Below are 22,137 nucleotides of genomic sequence, written 5' to 3' on the forward strand. Positions count from 1 at the left end.
CGTCCTTACGCAGTCCCTATTTTTTACGCATTCTTTCGGTGGTGTAGTCACTGTCCATGGTTGTCTTTCTTCCTTTTCTTTGCACCATCAATCTGAAAGCTATTGGGATGTTCCTAGATGGCCCATAAATGGATGGCTGTGATTAGCTTTCTCGAGTGCAACCAATGATCAAGCAGTAACTAGTATAGGTGTTTATCGTGAGTGACACTGCCTCTATTTCCCTTTTTCTCTTTTGGATTCCTTGGGGAAAATCGGAACCCTATTTCGTATGGTTTAGATGGCTTAGATTGAAGCTAGGCAGGCATCCCAAGTTTTCCTATGTGGAAAACACGTCCGATTTTCCTGTTGTTGCGAAAAGAAAGCGGAAAGAAGCCAGCTCCTGTTCTTGCTGAAAACATGGGGTCGACTCACGATTTTAATCCGGAAATCCATTTCATCCATCCGATTCTTCGTATCATGTTAAGAGATGGGGTTGAAGATAATGCGAATCCATTGATCAGGTGGCCCACAATGAAACAGAAAAGTGGGGTACTGTCCAACGTGAAAACATTTCTGAAACCATGTCACGAGGTATCGTGTTTGACTGTGATATCATGTGGGGTCCACTCGTGATGTCCTTTGTGAGATCTACTCTGTTCATTAGTTTGGCAGGGTTATGTTAGGCTAAGGGCCAGAATATGGGGTAATTCTAAGTCATAAGTGGGCCACACGTTGTAACCATGTATCAGTGATAATTCACTGTGAAAGGAACTTATATAAATAGATGCTTAAGAGTTAGACATGAGAATACTTCTTAATTCCAATCTTACCCTTTTCTCTAGTCCAAACTTCCACCATCTTTATCTCGCAACTTCACCCTCTAAACAATGTGAAGTTTGACGGGTGATTGTTATTTTACACGTCCTCTCACCTGGTTAAATTTAGGCCCCGATCTATCAAGGATAACCAAGATGCTCTTTTAGTGCTAATGCCACGCCCCAAACTCAGAAACCGAGCTCACAAAATTCCCGATCACCAAATCCGGCGCTGATAGCCTCCGTAGTACCCCATTCTCGGCTCCCAGTGCCCATTCACCAGGTTTCGATCCTGGGATGCTACGAGGAGGATTTTCAATGTCAGTTTGATTTATAATAAGCATAACCAAAGGCATAACTCACAAACAACAACCAAAAACTCCATCACATTTCCACTATGATAAAAAAACTTTATAAGTGTAATGAGCATAAAGGAAAATACAATAATAATGGACAAAAGCTCCAAGATGATCTGCTATGCGCTCCTGCCTCAGCGCTACTGTGGTCCAACGTCACCTGCACGCAACGGTTGTGCATAAGCTTATAGAAAGCTTAGAGGGTGGTGAAAGTGTGTACGCAAGGTAGTAATACAATTATGCAGTATCAGAGTAATGCAGAATATGCTGATGACTCCATGAATACCATTAGTCGTACCAAGGCTATGCAATCCAAGGCATGAATGATGTCGGCCATACCAAGGCCATGTGATGCAAGATGCAACTCAAGCATACAATTCCTCATCTTAGTCCACATATCAATATAGTTCAACTCTGGAATATAACCGGAGTCTAGTACACTCCAAACCGAATTGCCGCCCCATCACGCGCAATAAGGCGAGTGGAAGAGACCTCACTATCCGCCTGCCAATATCAAGCTCGACTCGTTTATAGTTGACCCATTCCTCGAGCTGGTCAAACTCAGCCTAGCTTTGCCCCCTCCTCTCAGGCAGGTAAGGCCACACCCCCTTCCAACCGACCATGACATAGTGGAAAGCACGGCCTTCTGGTAATCGACACTCGATGCTCATACACCCACTCGATCTAGACATTGGAGCAACCTCCTGATACTATAAGGGTTTAGAGACTTTCACCTAGGGATATCTATAGCACCCATGTAGAATAAGATGCAATCCTACCAACCACGATACGCCTGTGGCAGCTACGACCCTGATGTCGCTAGGGCGTATAGTAATCATGTCACACGATGCGAAATGCATGAACCACACTATCCAGTCATGCAGCAATCCTACGCATACCACGCTCTCATGTGGGCAACACCGCCTATCCGGGAGCCCATAAATAATCTGCCGGAGGACATGTCCCTGATCAATCACTCATCTCATCACAAGCATGCAGATGATGTGTATGGGCATGTATCATGATGCTATGTTGTTATATACTCATAATCAGAATCGAAAATCAGAATTGGTAATCGAAATTGATTAATCACAAATGATGAATGGGGCCCACTTATTTGGGTTAACCCACGAAGAGAATGGGCCTAACAAGGCCTGAGGGAAGGTCACAATGAGGACACTAATCATCATTGCCCATCCATGTGGATATCTAACCAACATTGCCCCCAAGGAGTGGCCTACATAAGGAATCCATATACAATGTAACGGCCGCACATACATCACATTGGGCCTTGCTCGTGGGCCTTACATACATCGCATCGAGCCGATTAAATGGACCAATCAAATGGGCTGATCCAAATTAGCCGACCAAGTGGGCCGAATCAAATGGGCCGAATCGAATGGGCCGATCAAATGGGCCGATTCAAATGGGCCGACCAAATGGGCCGATTCAAATGGGCCAAATCAAATGGGCCGAATACACCTCACAAAGAGGGGCCTAACATATATCAAGTGGGTTGAACCATCTACCCATTTATCTATCCTTAGGGATCATTTAAGAGCATTTCAAATAAATTATAACGAAAGGTTATCTGGACTTCACTCCAAAGAATAGTGGTGAAAATGATCTCCACCATCAAAATCCCCAAGGCCCTCTACAACATTTATTTTCCATCCAATCTTGTTCATAAGGTCACTCAGACCTGGATTAAGAGATAAAAAAAATTTCACGTTGATCCAGGACTTCTGTGATAACAAGGGGATTTTAACGGTAGACATTCAATGCCCCACTATTAATAGCAGTGGCCCACTTAATAAGTAGATCTGTCTTATTTTGCCTCAAGCCATGAGATGAGCCTGCCAAAAGGATGGACAGTTGGACTAACTATACATAGCAGGTGGGGTCCACATTCACCAAATGGAGGAACGGTTTGAATGTCATATAAATACCATGGAGGGCCCACCGTCCAGCCATCTGGACGGTGGGATACAAAACATATATTATAGTGGGGCTGTGGCTGGGACCCATGGTCCCTGCCCATTCCTCTTCCACGGCGCAGCAGCGCCTGTACATGCTGCTGACAATAGCAACGCCTGCTGCAGCAAGCATGCATGTCTCTTTTTTTTTATTTGCTGAAGTTTTTCACATGTGGGGCCCACTTCTTGAGAATCTACTCAGTCCAATGGATTTTAGGGCTCAAAACAACCAAACAAGTCCAATATATGGCATGTTTGGTGTGTAGATATAGCAAGGTGGGTCCTAATAGCTTTGAATGGTAGGAAACATAGTTTTCTATGGTATGGCCTGCTTGATTATCCGATTGGCCACATTTTTCGGGTCAACGCCTAAAATGAGCCAAGGAATAGGATGGACGGCATGGATGGGTCTCATGGACCCCACTAACATTCACACTTCACAGCTAGCCACTTCCAGTAAAGAATCAATGTTGAGACCCCAGCATTGAAACGAGGTATCTTACACTCAGCCTGCCACTTTAGCTATAGATTTGGTTCCCACATTAGACCACTCTCCACTGCCACCACGTCCAGCATCTAGGGACGCTGGACAGCATGGATTTAACGCTACATCATGGTGGGTCCCACATGGACATGGCCCACCAGATTTGGATCAATATGATATTTGTGTTTCTCCTACATCTAGGCCCACCCATAGACGGTCAGCAAGTTGGGCCCTATGGATGGGACGACAGATCATACATCACAGTGGGGGCTATAATACATGAGAAAGAGAGAGAAGAAGGGAGGGAGAGAAAGAGAGAGAGAGGTATCGGCGGTGGTGGAGGGACCACGCCACTATGGGTCCCTCATGTTACAATGCATACATTAAGATGGGTCCCACATATATGGATCCTTAAATCAAAAAAAGGAATGAAAGACAGATTCAAGATCACCCACCATCTCCTTCTTGCTCCCTAGGCTTCCTTTGCTCTTGGCTTCGATTCCAACGGAAGATGATGGAGTTTTAATGGTTGAGATGGGAGATGAGAGGGGAGGAAGTGGGCCACATACAAAATTTTCTCATGGAGGTTTTGGGAGAGCTTTGGACGTGTGATGCTTTCTCTTGCTTGGGAAAGTAGTTTGAAAATGAGAGAGAGAGGGTTGTAAAGAGAGAGATATATGGGTGATGGAGTGATGGATGTGGTGAGTGATGGGTGTAAGAACTTTTTGACTTTGGGGTTGCTTAGTGTAAGAAAAGTATGGGTGTGTAAGAAACTTTTTGACTTTGGGGGTTGCTTGGGGATGGGTGTGAGGTGATGTGTACTTGACATGTACTTGACCTTGATGGGATTGATTGATGGATTAAGGTGACATGTTGTAGAGATTCTCTTGGGTTTTACAATGCGCAGCGTTTCCTCAAACTGAACGAGGGCCCACATCTCCTGGCCTGGGTATCGCCTCAGCGTACGAGACGTGGCATCGAAACTGCGATGACGGTGCAGTTGATAGGGTACAAGTCTTAGGTCTAGCCAACTCAGGTTGACGGCATGCATCTCAGGGTCACGAGCAAACGTCAGATAAAGGTCGAAGGTTGCCAGAATTCGACCTGGAAGATCACGAAAGTCTACAGAAGGGTACGGACTAAGACACGGGGCTTACAGCTAACACACTCCATAATTTAAAATAACAATTATACACCTCTGATTGATAAATTTATCGGATAGTTTGGAACTAAAGCTTGAGATCTTCCTGTTGATTGGTTTTCTATGATGTTTGTGTGTCCTTATTGGAAAATCCAAACATGATGGATAGTCAGATGATTTGCTAAAAATAAGGGAACTTGATAGTTAGCATTCTGATCATGTATGTAGGTAGATGTATGGTCAGTTTCGTAAATGGATGGTCATAACATGGGCATCTGGAGTGATTAGGGGTCACGCATGTGCATCGTCAGATCAGAGTGTCCTGTTCACTTGTGTAAGTTTCTCAGATCATAGTTCTGATGGTGAGTTAAGCATATTCATAGGTGATACACAAGATGAACAGATCATAATGTTGATCTGATATGTATAAGGACAGATGTAGAGGTCAAGTAGCTAGTTTACTGTGATCTATGGGCTAAAAGTTGACTTGTAGGGTTAATTTATGATAATTAGGCATGGTATAAAATTTTACATGAAACGGATCATGGGAACCATGTGAGCTAGAATTCAAGGGTCTAGATTAATGGCATTTTCATAATTATTGTTGATCTAAGAATTTTGTGAATTATAATGGTTCTAGATGGTTTTATACTCATTTATAAACAATTCTTACAAAAGAACTTACATCTAAATCATTATAGATAAAGAGTCATTCACAGATTTAGTAATGGAAGTTACATATATCAGACCACATGATCAATAGTCGGATGACTTGATTTATGGATGAAGATCATTCTTAATCGATCAGATTTATGTTGGAGGATGAATGTAGGATTAGGTTAGCTAGATTAGTACTATACATGTGTATATAATGGGCTAAATTCATGGTAACACTCGAGGACTTTTAATACTCGGATATTGAAAAGTTCGGGGTGTTACAGCACATGATGATTCAAGAGTGGAAGATGCTTGAGGATGTGTCAGCATTCGACTTTGAGATCATCTTGCAGTCTTCTATTGTGCAGTTATCGAGCCTATCGATTCAACCCTCACTTGTCGCAAGAGTGATTAAGGCTCAGTAGGAAGATGAGTAGGTGCAGAGTTATCGGGCAGAGGTAACATCTGAGAGTTAATCAGATTAGTAGATTGGTTCTGATGGTGGACTCGCTTCAGCGGCCGATTATGTGTCCCGGATATTCCTGACTTGTGTAGAGATCTTTTGACCGAGGCACATTAATCATAGTTTTCTATCCACTCTGGCTTGACGAAGATGTATCACGAAATGAGGCGTCAATATTTTTAAGCGGGGATGAAGAGCCAGATAGCCAGTTTTATGGCTGAGTGACACATGCCAGCATGTTAAGGCCGATCATTAGAGACCCCCAGGTCCATGGCAGCCATTGAGCATCTCGTTGTGGAACTAAGAGCACGTATCCACCAATTTTATCATGGGGTTGCTGAGGACTCAACGCGGTCACAATGCCATTTAGGTTATTATCGATCGTCTGACGAAGTCAGCACATTTTCTTGCGATTCGTGTGACCTAGACTTTGGATCGACTTATGAGGTATTTATTGAGGAGTTTGTGAGACTGCCCAGCTGTCACACCTCAACCTTGGAAACTAGGCTCACAAAATTCTCGATTGCCGAATCCAGTGCCGACAGCCTCTATAGTACCCCATTCTCGACTCCTAGCATCCATATGCCAGATTCTGATCCTGGGATCCTACAAGGAGGATTTTCCAATGTACATTTAACTCCTAATAAGCATAACCATAAGTATACCCAAATCACAAAGGCAACATCATCATCACATATCCACTAATATAAAAATTTGAATACAATCCTAAAAGGGAAATACATATGTTAAAATTAAAGCTCTAGAAGTCAGCTACATGCTCCAAGCTCCACGCTGCTGCAACCTAACATCATCTACACACATCTATCATGAATAAGCTTATAGTAAGCTTAGAGGGTGGTGTAAGTGTGTGCACAAGGTAAGTCCCAAGTATTCAATATAATGCCATAATCATACAATATCAGAAATACTGGTTAACAAATGTAAGTCAATAGTGATTCGCAACCAACATGCTCCCCATCACATGGATTTGGGTCACCCCTTTCACTTAATAACATACAGATGTTTATTTAGGGGGAGTATCAACCAACGGTGCCGGTGGAAAGGCAATAGGGGAGCGATGCTCAACATAGTAGCCATACACTTGGGTCACATCGATTCCCTTTGGTTACTAGGGTAGGGGGAATGCACTTAAGCAAGAATCGAGGCACACATGATGTCGTTGGCATGAGAGATGGAACAATGCCAAACTGGAAGGAGCCCACTATTGGGTATTCCAGCGCCCAACAAAGACCAACAAGGACCCTTAATCACTGTCGAAAGCCTAGCTAAGGCATGATAGCCCTTGGGAATAGGGCACAAGGAGGCTATCCATAAAGATAGAAGAATAGATAGCCTCAACTTTCATGAAGAGTATGCATCAAATTGTACTCACAGTAGTCACCATAAGATAGGGGCTACTGGATCTGGGTAACCTTTATAGTTGGAGAAATCCCAGCGTAAGAAGTTGTACCGAAAAAAAATGAACCACGTGAAGGGCTCTTCTAGGTAAGTGAAGCGTACTCAGCACCCCGTCTGCTGACTCTCCTCCATACAGGGTAGCGCTCAATGTCGGTCATGTATCTTTTGTGGGCTCTTAGTTCCTCTCCCTTTTTAGAGTACGAGGCCCTAAGATCCCGTGAGGGCTTTATTCCCTTCGCTCCCAGCCCGCTATTTGCCTCTGCGGAATGGCCTGATAGAGATCCCCGAATGGCATGACGGCAGCTAGTTTCCCGAGGTCCGGGTTGGTACTTCACAATCAATATCAACTAAATAAACAGTCATGAGTGAGTGTAAGGCCTTCTTCCTCTTCTTGCCCATGGTGATAGGTGATTCCCGCTCTGAACCGTGGGCTCCTTCCTAAGCCCCACAGCCAAACCTCTCAAAAGAAAGACTATGAGGGGGAGTGAAAAGAGAAAATGTGAAGGTGGCTCGCGGGGAAGACGGACTCCATCCCTATTGTGGTAGAATAGAGCAAGGGAGTGAACTCCCCAACAAGCGTACATTGTGGTGGCAGTCTTTTCATGTGGAAGGTTGGGCTAGTTATAGGCTTGTGGTGAAGCTGCAGGTGCTGAAGGCTAAACTAAAGCAGTGGAGTAAGGAGCATTTTGGTTCGGTTTCGCTAGTTAAAGACAAGATTTTGCTGAATATTCAGACCCTGGATTCCAAGGAAAATTAGGTTATGGGGCTTTCGACTGAAGAATTGGAGGAAAGGAGTGAAGCTAGAATATGTGAAGAAATGCAAGGAGGAAGAAAGAATGTGAAGACAGAAAGCTAGAGACAAGTGGATAAAGGAGGGTGAGAAGAAGACTACTTTTATTAAGAATATGGCGAGTGCAAGGAGAGTTAATCGCATTAAGAGTCTCTTAGTGGGAGATGTGTCAGTGGATGATAAAGAGGAGATTGTTGATCATGTTGTTGGTTTCTACAAGTCCTTGTTTTCTGCTAAGAATTGGTGTAGACCGAAGCTAGACATGCTAGAATTTGGGAGGATTGAGGAGGAGGCTGATAGCTTGGAGCGGCAATTTGATGAAGAAGAAATAAAAAATGTGGTGTTTGGCTTCTCGAGGGTTCGTGCTCCTGGCCCCGATGGTTTCCCTTTAGCTTTTTTCTAGGCATTCTGGGAGGGGAATTATTTGATTTTTTCAAGGAGCAAGGAAGGCGGGGATTGGTGCTTCCTTCATAGTTCTAATTCCTAAGAAGGATGTGTCATATAGTTGAGTGCGGGTCTTTCTGCCTATTTTAGCTAAGCTTGCACCTTTCATTAGGAAACGACTCCTGCCTGGGCAGCTCACCCGGTTCCCGCTCTTGAAGTCATTCCTGCCGAAAGGTGTCTAGGATTAGGTGTTGGTTCATAATACCTCGAGGGTATTTGCATATATAGGCTTCTAGTCTAGCTTGTAGAAAGAAAAACCGGCAGGGTCAAATCAAATGTAAAAAAAAGGGGGGGCAGTGAATGTAGCGAGAAAGGCATCGGTTCAGAGCCGAGAATCTCAGCAAGTAGCTGTAAATAGGAAGTCAGAGTAGTAAAGCGAGCCACGTCGAGTAATCGACATGCGAGTAGCAAGGTCCTTTTAATTCGGTAAGTACAAAGGGATCCTTCTTTTTTCATAGATAATGAAAAAAGAAAGAAGATCTTTTTGTGCTTGTTATGGCAAGGCAGTAGAAAATGAAACCTATCGTTTCCTTTTCATTTCATTTCATCTTTCTAGCTTTCTAGACCAAGCCGACGTGCAGAGGGCATTTTTCTTTTCTCACTTCTTGATCATAAGATAAGACAGACGTCGGCTTTTAGTTTATTGTTCTGGCAAGGCATAAAAGAAAGGGATTGAAAGGCTTTATTTCCTTCAATTCTTGTATCTAGTCAGAATCGTCGTTTTATTGGATTTCACAAAAAGGGTCGGGGGAGGCAAGTCTCAAATCTGATTAGGGACTAGCGCATCCAGTTTCGGCAATTCAGGAGATAGGTTGCATCCGTGCGCACGACCTGACCATAGGCCCTACTTTCTTTTTTAGGGCAATGGAATCTTCTGATGAATCTTACTCAATTGAATCTTAATCGACGCATCGAATCTTTGATTCGATGAAAGAGCGCGGCTGCTTAAATGGAAATTCAACGGTGCGTCCGCTTCCAATGGAATTTCCATTTCAGGGAAGGACGACGTACCTATAGTTTTCGAGATTCTCAATCAATTGCTATTTGTTTGTGTTTGGAATAATCCAAACAGAGGTACTCTTTCCGGTGGAAGAAATTCCATCGTCGTAAGGGGAGGCCTTGGTCAATCAACTCACTGCCTTTGACCAGGGGGGGGGGGGACTAGCCTCATTACTTCCCACTGGGCGAGAGGTGCACCTAACCCACCTACCCTACCCACCACTCATCAATCACGGTGTTCAGCTGACTTGCACTGATAGACCCCTATTGTCTTGGAATTACGTGCCGCATCTTTTGACTATTGTAAACTAATCTCTTCTATGTTCGATTCTACTCTATGTTAGAACATTTCTTTGAATGTTATTCTGATCTAGGTGGTCTAATTCCGTGTCCCATGCTAGGAAGCATTACTCCTCTTTTCATTCCAAATTCAAGAATACAACTGATATGATTAATTGGTCTGTGCACCTCTCTTATTACTTTTTTGTATCCCCCTATTCCTCGGATACAATTTGATCCTTCTATGGCCAAATCTTAATTTGTGAAAAGCCTTCAATGGCTTCCTTATGAAAACATAAATTTTTATATGGGTATAGACTGTCTCTCTTTATTCTTCGTGATATTGACCACATTTCTGATCCCTATTTGCATTTCAGTGGGTTGGTCTGGTATGAGAAGTTATGGGAAAGAGTATATTATAGCATCTCTAATTCGTGAATTTCTAATGATCGCCGTGTCCTGCATGCTTGATCCCCTACTATTCTATGTTCTTCCCGAAAGTGTGCCAATCCCTATGTTGTGCGAAGCTGAGCATCTTCTATTCGCTGGGATAAAGCTTTTCCTCTGTAGGGGCCTTGTATAGTAAACCCCGTATGGGCGATCATCCATCATCGTAAAGTAGTCCTCGCGAAGCTTTCGGGAAGAGGGGTAGTCTTGTGTGTAAGCATAGCATTTCTGGTCAAACCCGCACAACCCAACTGACGAAGAACCGAACCTGACAGACACATCTTTTTTTTGGGAGGGTACTCCAAGTAGTGGGTACCTCGTAGGACCTCGACCCACCTACTCGGGTCTTGTATGGATATGCAGGAAGGGGTGCTCCTAGGTGTGTGTAGGGGGTGTGTTTGTTCGCGAGAATGGATTCCTCGGGGGGTGTGGACACACTTGCGCGAATTCGGGTAACGGCTACAAGGGAGAAATAGAAAGGAAACTGTACCCGACCAGGGATGGACGTAAACTCGTAAGCTACCGAGGCTAGGGATAATCGTCCAGGTCTTATTGTGAAACAAAAAAGCCGCCCCGCCACAGCAGGCGGGTTGGTTCCTCTGTCGTCGCCGGGGAGCTCTTGGCGAGGAGACCGTAGGATAAGTTGCTAAAACAAACGGGAGGGGAGGATCGACCCGTTCAGTAGAATTCCGAAGAAAGACTGTTGGCAGCAGGTGGAGACATTTCTTTGGCCCCCTTCAAAAGAAATGCGGGCAGGGTAGAGCTCGGCAGAGGGTTCGAGAATAGGGTAGGGTCCTGTCCTGTCCTTAAAATTCAGATAAGAAAAGGGGCGGGTCCCTTTATGCATGCACCTCCGTACAAGTGCTGCGTACAAGTTCCGGCCAGGATGATTGGGAAAGATCAAACTAATTTGAACCGCTCACATCACAGTAGTAGTAGCGTAAAGGCCGTAAGTCGGGGGGCGGCCATAACATAAGGCAATGACTTTCACATCTCTCTCTATCTATAGATATCTAGAGAGAGAGATCTGCTGCGTGAGCAACCCGACTGTGCGTTACATGTGCTCTACAGGCCGCACTCAATCTTTCTTCCCAACGAGCCCATTTTTCTTGATTTGGAAGACGGGCGTTGCGTTCGGTTCGAAAGGCATGGTTTTCTACGGTCGGGCCCCCCCTCCCACTAGTCCGGCTAGCTAGTGAGCGGTTCTTTCGGGCGGGAAGCAGGCCGGGCCCTACGGGCGGGCATCTCCCGCAACGCAAGCTGCATTGTTCGCCACCACCCGAGAAGCAAAAGATTCGAGAGTCAAGGCGGAAAATACATGCATAGATAGTGGTCTAATGACAAGGGCCGACGACGGAAGCTCGGGACGGAGCCGTATGATGCGGAAGTCTCACGTACGGTTCCCTGAGAAGGGAGTGGCTACCTACTGGAGCTTCGACCAACCACCACCGGTCAATTCCGCTTTGGGGCCACCCCTTACTCTACCATTATTATAGGGGTATGGGGTCCGAGACAAAGAAAGATCAAGGCAGCATATCAGTTTTTCCTATATACTTCACTTGGATCTGTTTTTATGCTATTAGCTATTCCGTTGATTCTTCTCCAAACAGGAACCACCGATTCACAAATCTCATTAACCACAGAATTTAGCGAGCGGCGCCAAATCTTTCTATGGATTGCTTCTTTCGCTTCTTTCTCCGTCAAAGTGCCTATGGTACCAGTTCATATTTGGTCACCCGAAGCTCATGTAGAGGCACCTACGGCAGGATCCGTCATCTTGGCAGGAATTCCTTCAAAATTGGGAACCCACGGGTTTTTAAGATTTTCAATACCCATGTTTCCCGAAGCGACACTTCGTTCCACTCCTTTCATTTATACTCCAAGCGCGATTGCTATAATATATACTCCCTCGACCACTTCAAGACAGATCGATCTTAAGAAGATCATTGCCCACTCCCCAGTAGCCCATATGAATCTGGTGACTATTGGTATGTCTAGTCGGGCGGCGGCCGTTAGGTCACCTATTTTGAGTTATGGACACACAAGGCCAAAACATGTGTGCCGGGCGTGCGACCCATCAACCTACTAGCAATGGGGGAGAAAACATAGCATGTCGCAACAATTAATTGATTCGAGGCGTCAGCAAAACACTGCCGTCTGTTCCAAAAACAAAACCCCCTTAGCGCCCCGGGACGGGAGTGGGGGACGGTCCTACGCGCAGGCAGCAGCAGCACCGGCTCTACGAAGTCAGAATCGAATCTTTCTGTTGGCTTTCCCAATTCATTCGTGAATAAGAATTCAAGGGCGCGAAGCGAGCGCTTCTAGCTGCTTCGCCTGCTTCTTATTATGGCGGCTATTATGGCGTGGCGGAAATGAACGAAAAGCGAGATGAACGTGCTATTTTCAAATCGATTGATAGATGGCCTGATCTGTTCTGATAGATCGAAAGAGTAGGAATGGATAGAGAGGGAATCCATCAATAATAAGGGGAAATCTCCTATTTCTATCTATTGATGAGACAAGATATCTATTGGATCCATCAGAAAGAAATCGATATGTATCTGATGGAGTCTACATCGTACGTAGAGCGCCCAAGCGCTTTTTGGGCCAGCTCAGTTCTCTTATCCATCGGTCCAATGCACTGGGCTCATCTCATGGAGGGAAAAGCCAAAAAAAATGTAGTTGTGTTGTTGTTGTTCGCCGCCTCGACGCATTCCCTTATCTCCCCGGCATCGTCCCACACAGAAAGAAAGAGCGCGGAGCCCCGGCCCGACCTGTAGGTCCGCTAACGTAAAGCGAGGAGTTGAGCCTGAACTGGCGAACCGAAGTCACTTTCGGAACCATACTTCCTACAGCTAACACGTGTCCAGTCCAGCGGGAACGCGCAGCGCAAACGAACGTGAGCTGCTATACCGAATCCCCCGCTGGCCATCGGGGACCGAGTGGTAAGGCCATGATCTGCAGGGGAACGGATCACTCATTCTTCCATTGGGGACAGGTGCACGAACGGCAACTCCAAACGTCACACATCCGCCGCCTACCTACCGTTTAGGTGGCACCAGCGAGATCCAGCTAAGGTAAGGAACTTCGTGTCGCGGCTGCTCCACTCCGCTGCGGTCTCTTGAACTGAACTTCGTTGCCTTCCCGCGCGCGAAGCGAATGGGCGCTGTGCCGTGGGTCAGTTTCGGGGCGGGGGGCGGAGAGAGACCAGAAGAATGATTCATTTGGATCGACGAGCCATTTCGTGAATCAATGGAATGTCTGTCTATCCATGAACATCTATTCTATCTGTATATCTAGGGGATCTCTCTATCCATATATGACGTCTTATATGGCATGATATGATCGCCTAGCCGTAGCCGCATATCAGCTGCGCTCAATATGCGTTTCTGTTTGATCAGATCTTTCGCTTTGACGGAAGCTTTTGGACCTAGCGAAAATCTGACGCCTTCGCGCAAGCAAGCGCGAGAGAAGCAAGCAAAGTAGAAGCTTTGCCAGAAGCAAGACGAGGAAGCGGAGCTGTCTACGAAGCGGTAGCTTCCCCCGACCGACTACAATACAACAGTCGCGACCTACTTTGATTCAAAAGAAAGGCGAACAGGGTTGGTTTGGCAACAAGCAAGCAGACGGCTCTCTATCATAGTAGCAAGGGGGGCTGTTCACTACAAGCTATCAGCGCTGTCTTAGATGGAACGGCAATAAGATAAGTCGACGTTCAATCTCTAAGGCGGGTTTCCGCTGAGAACGGAATAGTGTTCGTGTCCAAAGGTGAACAAAGCCCTAGCTTATAGAGTTCGCTGCTTTTCCCAGGCCGGAGAAGGGCTTATACTGCTCGCCTTTGTTTGATATGTTCATTCAGTACCAATACAAACTACAACTACACCAAAGCGGAAGGGCCACTATAGAAGCTAGAAGTAGCCTATAGTAAGTAGAGTCGTCGGCCTAACCAAAGCGTCACGACATAATCAAAAGGTTGCCCTTGATTTTCATCTTAAGTAGGGGGCTTAGCCCGCCCGCCTACCAATCAAAGAGGCTGAGAGTAAGCGTAAGCTCACCCGGAAGCTCGAAGAGCTTTCTCCGCCAGAGAGAGTGGAGAAGGGGAGAAGCGACTCGTCGTAGAAGCTTCGCTTCCGGGACGAAGCCAAGCCTAAAAGATCGACTTGGCGCAGGAGGCCAAGCATTCTGGGCTGGAAGGAGGCAAGCAAATGAAGGGAGGCATTGCATTACGGGCCGACTACAAGAAGCAAAGCTTCGTAGACTCGACGACGTCGCTTATAGAATGCCGACTACTAGGGGGGGTCTGGGGGGGGAAGCGAAGCTTAGCGAGCTTTATAAGGCCGACCACTACATAAGATAAGCCGCCGCGGGGTTTGGAAAGCTTCGAGCTTCCCTTCATTCGCTTCGCGGGAGCCGCACAGCACATAGCTGGAAGTCAGAGGGCCCGTACTACCTGCCTAACCCTTCGCTCCGAGGGACCGTAGAACGGAAAGCGCCTTCTAAACAACTCGGCAGAAGGGAAGGGGCCTATGTATTTGCATGACCCCTGCAGATTTGACCCTACCTACACCCGGAGCCAATCCCCTAGCGGTCCTGCCACCACGCCGCAGAACGGGAGCTCGTGTGGAACCTTGGATTTCTGGCGTAACAGCGGTGGAACGTAACAAAATATTACGGCCGCGTAACATAGGGGCCTACGGTACGGGGAACTCGGCCAAAATATGGACACACGAAGGGCCCGGCACGCACAATCCTATCCTATCCGAGTCCGAGTTTACCCCGTCATTGCACTTCGGACAGCCGTCCGTAGCATCATAAGGAGCACCTCCCTTTCGAGGTACCCAAATGGTACGGTACATAGGAGGTTGGTGTTTCTCAACGTGGTGTATAGCACGAAAAACCATTCGATACAAGATAGGGCCGTTCACATGAAAGAAGAGAATCAATCCTTTCTTCTTTTCTTTCTCTTTCTCGAGGGGGGAAAGAGAAGTAGGGTCTTATGGAGGGAGGGGGGAACATTCGGGCGCATTTATCAAAATCCTCCACTGCATCCAGGATCACAAGTGGAACGCTAAGCAAGGGTGGGGAGGCAGCGAGCGGAGCTTGAACAGAAAGCAGCAAGCAGCTTCTTCAGAAGGCGCGGGAGCCTCGGGGGGGGGTCTGGGGGGGACGGCGGGAGCCGTCACATGATAGGGGTTTTTTGAAGCCGAGTTTCATGAAAAATGAAAGACCACTCCCACGCACCATTATTATTGATGGTGCGCATGGGAGCCCTTCCGTTTTTCAGCTGGCTGCAATGAAATAAGTAGCTATAGCTAGCTAGCCTTTTTCAGCTGGCTGCTATAAGCGCTAGCGCCCCTATCACGTGACGGCTCCCCTACCCTATTAGTAAAAGGGAGTCGCACTCCACGAGCCGTCGTCTTCCCTCCAACGACTAGCTCCCGTCTCTTGTTCCGGTCCGACAACGAGGACGCTGCCCTTCTCCTGTCGTGGAAGGACTTCCGCCTGTGGTGTGGTCCAACCCATGGGCGGAGTCGCCCTCATCCCCCCCATTGCTCAGTGCTCCCTGTTGCTTCGCTAGTCTTTACCCGTCCCCGGCAAACCGTGCAGAGCCCACTCAAGTTCATTTTCTACCGCCACTGGCCGGCCACTGGGGAAACACAGCCCGGCCCCCTCTCGGGAAACGGGGGTGGGGGTCCAACAAGCACTTGCTGCAGAGGGGGGCCCACAAGCAAGCACCCGGCCCGCCCCTTCTTCTTCAGTAAAGCCGACCTCTTTTTCGCCAGTGCTGACGCAGTGCGCGCGTAGATAAGGAAAGCAAAATCCCAGTGGGGGGCCGGTGCCTTTCTTTTACGGCCTAAACTCCTATTTGTCAGCCGTGGGGAACTACTGCTCGGTCGGGGGGAGGGGAAAGCTTGGGCCTACCTATCCCGATAGGACCCCATAAAGGAACGGGAGCAGTTGAGAGGTTCCATATTGCCGAGCCGAAGGGCAGCACTTCTGTACGTGATCGTAGTATATCACGTCATCTCGTACCCGCTGCATCGAATAGTACCTATGCACTATGTTCCGGTTCACCGATAAGGAAGATAGAGTTGGGGTGGGGGTCTACGATGTGATACTAAAGTATGACCCGGGGAGATACATGCTAACTATGGGTAGGAAGCAGGAACCATTCTGTCCAAAATGTCGGGGGGTTACAGATCTCTGATACTACCATCGATCCGACAGAGCGGAACGACCAGAAAAAGAAGTGGAGTTAGAAAGCCGTATGATAGGTGGTAACTATCTTGTACGGTTCGGGGGGTAATCGGCGTACTCCGGGGGGGAATATTTGGCTCTATCGAACATACAGGGAATTGGAGGTAGCATTCCACCGATGTCAAGTCATGGACCGGTTCCTCCAGCCCTTTTTCTATGTGTTGGTGTTCTATATGACCGACATAAGACTCGACTTGCTAGATATTACGGAGGTTCAGTGAGCACCATGCCGAATCTCCCTACCATTTCCTTCTCTTCCACTTTGGCCAATATGAGTTCACCTGGTACTAGCAGCTTTATCGGGGAATTTCCCATCTCAGTAGGAGCTTTCCAAAGAAATAGCTTAGTAGCCACATTAGCAGCGCTTGGGATGATTTTAGGCGCGGCGTATTCCCTTTGGCTATATAATCGTGCGGTTTCTGGAAATTTCAAACCCGATTTCCTCCATAAATTCTCCGATCCAAATGGCAGAGAAGTTTCAATATTTCTACCTTTTCTTGTTGGAGGGGCGACCGTCCGTTGAACTACCAAAGAAAAAAAAAGGGGGTAAACCAATGTGATCATGACATTGTAGGTGCTTGCGATGGGACGGATGCGACTTCCCTCATAAGTAATGGGTGGCATAGCCCGTTGCAGAAGTCCCCCCTTTTTTGATCCATTTCTTTAGGGAGCTTTTTTGGGGGTGGGACCGAGAGAAAGAAAAAGGACGGGGGGCGGCTTGGGGGGGGGCACTTCTCGACCGTGTCTCCGAGGGACAGTTGAACGAGCGACTCATGAATGCTGCCGGGTCGGACGAGCCAATAACTCGAACGCGTTCGGTCAGTTTTTTGAGCAAGAATCACAGCGTTACCTTACCTTCACCATGAGACGGACTCCAAGTTCTTATGGCAGAGCACGAGGAGTTTCCAACTTCAATATGATGATGGGAATGGAAACCAGAAGCACGACTGGGGTCTTCGTGGTCCGAGATAATACTTACATCAGTAACAGTAACGTAAGCATGAGAGTTTTTGGTAGTACCGGTGAACCAGATGGCTGCGGTGAGGGAATCTGGGACCGAGGACTCATATTATCTCTCTAGATCTGGCAAAAGTGAAATAACCCTTAACGTAATTCGAATGGGGGCTGACCACTGAGCCCACTCTGGCCTCTCATAGGGCAAGCCCCTGTGGGTGTGAGCTGGAGATGCCATAGCTTATGGCTAGAGCAATGGGAGGGGGCCCAACAGAAAGAACAGTAAAGATAACGAGTGCTTTGCCCACTTGGCAGGTGGCAGGAGCCACGGGCAAGTGCTTGGTAGGCCAACAGCCCAGTGAACCAGGCGGGGAACTTGACGAAAGGGGGGCACACTGAGCAAGTACGAGAAATTAGCCTCGCTCCACTTTATTAAAAGCAAGGACCGCTACAGGAGGTCGAACCAAGGACATATGGAAGTTGGGGCTCATCCCCAGTCAATATTGGATCAAACAGCACCAAGGACTAAAGCGCCTAGTTTGGGGCACATATAGTGCTCTTATAATCCTCCTCCTCCCGTAATATTAGTTAAGATGGCTATGACTTGTAGGTGAAACTCACTTGTGATCCCATTCACATAAACATCTCTGAATGCATTAAAGAGAATAGGTAAGCTTTCTATATCAATGATCTCATCGCAAAAGCGAGGAGGGTCCAATTATTGGGGAGCGGATAATTCTGAAGGTTTAGAAGATCAGAAACTTGTGTATAGAGGCAGTTCTTAGCAGAATCTACAGCCCGCTGACATAGGGCATGAATTTTTCAGGGGTTTCTTCCCTATGATTCCACATAAACTGTGCTAAAGTGGAAAAATAATCATTAAAGGAAATTAGTGCTTATTGTTTGTCCATCTTCAAATTTCTTCCTTTCTTACTCCTTGCTCGCAGAGCAGCATACCGAAAAAAAGAAGGATTCATTCCAGCTCATAGGTTATCCCTACATCTACCTTGTTTTGCCACCGAGACCAACCACACCTATAATTCTACACACTAGCCCTCTCTTTTTGCCTCTTTCATCCACTTTACAAGTTGACGGAAAAAGTCGCTATCAACACCCTTATCTAACAATTCGGACAGATATCCCAATAATGAAGGGGATCTTTGCCATCGCTTCTCGTTACTTCGGTAATGACCCACGACCACTATTGCGAAGACTGGGGGAATATGTATTTAACGTTAGCAGTCAAAGAGCGGATAAGGGTGATAAGATGCCTATGAAATTTTATACACTGATCCCTTTCCGGATCTTTCCTTTTTTCTCACCCCACCGGTGTCACTCGAGCAAAAGGTGTCGGGCTTCTGTCATCACTTATGAGAATTCAAAACTGACTGAAAGAGTCAAGCTAAGAGTTGGGTTCTAGAGTGGGGGCTGAAGTCCGAAAAGGACTGAAGGAGTGAAGGTAGGCTAAGGAAAGACCTGAAAGGGGGTCGGGTCTCATAATAAAAAATCATGCAGTCTGCCCTAATCAGTAAGGGTCTGGTGAAAGATCTTAAGGAAACTGTTTCAAGAGCTACACCTCTTTCATGAACACCAGCCCTCGTCCTAAAGGCTTCTTGCCGTTTGAGAACATAGCGGTCAGTGAAGGGAGCGGGCATGAAAGCTTAATAGGGCATAGGCCCGCCCCGCCTGCGCCTCAAGCTCTTGAAAGAGCTACTAGCAGCAGCTGGCGCAGTTGCCTACGATCTCGCCCCTTAGAGGGGGGTTAGGGGTGGTACCACTTGTTGAGTTAGAGAGAATACCGATCGCATTAAAGGTTATGTTGATAAGCGGCTTGCACCTTAAGGGAAGAAGCCGTTTTAGAACATAGCGGGGGAATGTGTACCTTCAATTGAGCTGCTAGCGGGTCGACCCACACCTTAAAGCAATCAATCGAGCTTCTTGAATGGGGAAGAAAGAACTATTTTTTATGTACTAAAAAAAAAAAAAGAAAGCCGGTGAAAGCTGGTTGCTAATATGGTTCTGTCCTCCACCATATCAAGGCCAGTTTTGTTCTGTCGATCTTCCTTAGGAACAGGGAAATCAGTCTGACCATCTCAGGCTCAAACGTTTTTGAATCCGCAGGTTCTTTAACCCTTGTTTTAGGGACAATCCATAGGCGAGTGATCCATGGAGCCGCAGCTCTTGCAGAAAATCCAGGGATTTGGATAAAGTCTTTCTTGCCATTTCACTCCCCGCTTGGTATTTAGACAGACTTTTTTGACCATGTCCTTCCTCAAGTCGAGCTCAATACACAATAAAGACATTATGCTGGCTTCTTCCCTTAGCTGGAACGATTAGGTAGGCTTCTTTCGGGGCGGCTTGCCTCGAGTCAGAAAAAGTGGCTTAGGCTTAAATCGCGCGTTTGCGGCCTTGGAGGGCGTTTTACTTAAATGTTAGTACCTGTTCAAGTTTAGACGCAAGCTCAGTCTCAGTCTAAGTTCCTAAATATATGCCTTTTAATGTCTCGAAACCTTCTCATCGTAGGCCCTTATCCTCTTCTTATGGGCCAGAGTCGAATGCTTTTTATCTAACTAATGCAGCAAGGGATAAATAAGCAAAGTGTGGAAGGGGCTTCTTCATGCTTGTTCTTCAGCCGATAGCAACTTCAGTAGATAGTGGGCACTCATCTTCCTACTAACCCACTGACTGGCTCGCCTAGCGGAGTAAAAGAATTTCATTCTAATATAGCTTAGCTTCAACAAAATGATGAAAGTCATTTTTCATTTCACTCATTTAAGGAAGCTAAAAACATCAACATTGGTGTAGTAACCTTTTCTTAGTCAGGAGATTTGACACCCCCATCTTTTTCATGGGCAATTGGGTCTAAGGCTTTGTGTGGTGAGATTGCTTGCCCAAAGACAGGCCCATATGAAATTTTCTTTTCTACTGACTTTTTCAGTTAAAATTTGACGGGCTTTGTGGACGTCTCTTTGATTGAAAAAGGAACTTTTGAGGCAGAGCTTTCTCTTAATAACTTAACGTGTCTCGTATTATCAGTGTCCGGGTAGCTACTCTCGTCTCTAGTTTAACACTGATCTTTTCCGGCATTGGAAGCTATAAGTCATCCCCAAGTAGAAAAAAGTTAATCCCTCTAACCCATTACTAGAAGACAAGACTGTTTGTTCTTAAGTTCTTAAAGATATGAGCAAGAGATAAGCCAACCAATAACTTCTCGTATTAAATTAGATAAAAGCCCTCAATTCGTGTGCTGAAAATGGCTTTAGTCTAAGCCCTTTCCTTCTCTATACTCCATACTAGTAGTAGGCTTGGGAAAGATCATTCCTTATTCTTCTATGTGAGTAGTCAAGGTATTGCTCGTCTTCCTTCCCTTTTGGAAAAGTTAAAAATCCCGTTCTTGTTTACTTGGTAGCTGGCTTTTAAGTAGACCTATTTAGCAGAGTATCCAGTGGATCAGACTAACCGAGATAAGGTATCGAGTCAAGGAGAATCCACAGCATAATCAGACCTTCTGGCTCTATTTTCCTCTACTTTGTTAACCAACTTCTTTTATGGTAAGGTGTTGTCGTCGGCCTCTTACTTATAGGGCTAGTTGCTTATACAACATATTGAGTTGTTAGTATTGTTCTCTGTTAACTAGATCGATAAAGTCAACTGAAGGTATTGCCTATACTTCTCGCTCCCAACTCGAAACCACTGACAACTTCTCTTTCCTCCAATTAATATGAAATAGTTCTAATCACCCTGACTTGTGAATTGGAAGATTCTTTGATAACTATCCCTATCTACTAAGTCCGCAATAGAAAGAGCGATCCGCGAAAAGCATTGAAAGTAAGCTAGTTTACCTGTTAGAAGAGCTACAAATGAAGTTTCTCATCGAGGAAACTATACTCTCTATCACTGAAAGCCACAGAGGCTGAAAAAGAAGCTACTCGCCTAAGAAGAGGGGAGTCAGGACAGGAAATCAGACTAATTAAGGAAAGAGGGATATTAAGAAGAAGGCCCGGCTTGGCCTGGATTAGCCTTTTCTTTAAGGTAATCTGAAGGATTTCTCTTACTAACCTTTTAATTTAAGGACAGGGAAGAATCATCTCTATTAGGGCTGTAACGGGCTCATTAAGAAGAGAAGGCACCTCCCAATTTCCTTATTTATATAGTAGGTCAGTAGTACTTTGGTTAACTCCTATATTCTTAACTAATTACTTCATTGAGTGCTCCACCACAGTCTCAAAACCATCTTTCCCAGATCTATGAAAGGTGAAATTGATCTCAAAACCAGACTAAACTCTGACTTTAGCAGTCGATTCCGTTAGCAGTGGCCCGCCTTCTTAAGATTGTTGGCAGACTCGCCATTCCTCTTCTTTACATGCACGATGCCCTATAAAGGGAATGTCTTATCACCCCATTCCCCATTCTAAAACTTCTACTTCTGAGGACCTAAACCTTGTAATTAGATAACAACAAAACAACCATTTTCTCAAACATTGTTTTTCTTCTTCCTAAGCCTAAGCCGCGAGGTGAGACAAAAGTGAAAGCTACGAGGAAGACCTTTTCATTCTAACTGAGGAGCGTAATAAGTAGTAAAGAGTTTACTAATGAAAGGTCTTAAAGCAAGGAGAACAGAACAAGTAACAAAAGAGAATAGGTCCAATGAGTATTGCACCTAATTCTAAGCTTGC

The 22,137-nt window shown here is 46.0% G+C and overlaps 2 pseudogenes; both read left to right on the forward strand.

Moving 5' to 3' along the window:
- Positions 1 to 9,838: 9,838 nt before the first annotated feature.
- Positions 9,839 to 10,385, forward strand: LOC131219077 (NADH-ubiquinone oxidoreductase chain 4-like; annotated as a pseudogene).
- A 190-nt stretch (positions 10,386 to 10,575) lies between these two features.
- Positions 10,576 to 14,943, forward strand: LOC131219078 (uncharacterized; annotated as a pseudogene).
- The last annotated feature ends 7,194 nt before the right edge of the window (positions 14,944 to 22,137 follow it).

This window comes from Magnolia sinica, chromosome 11, assembly GCF_029962835.1.
Source record: "Magnolia sinica isolate HGM2019 chromosome 11, MsV1, whole genome shotgun sequence".
Lineage (NCBI taxonomy): Eukaryota > Viridiplantae > Streptophyta > Magnoliopsida > Magnoliales > Magnoliaceae > Magnolia > Magnolia sinica.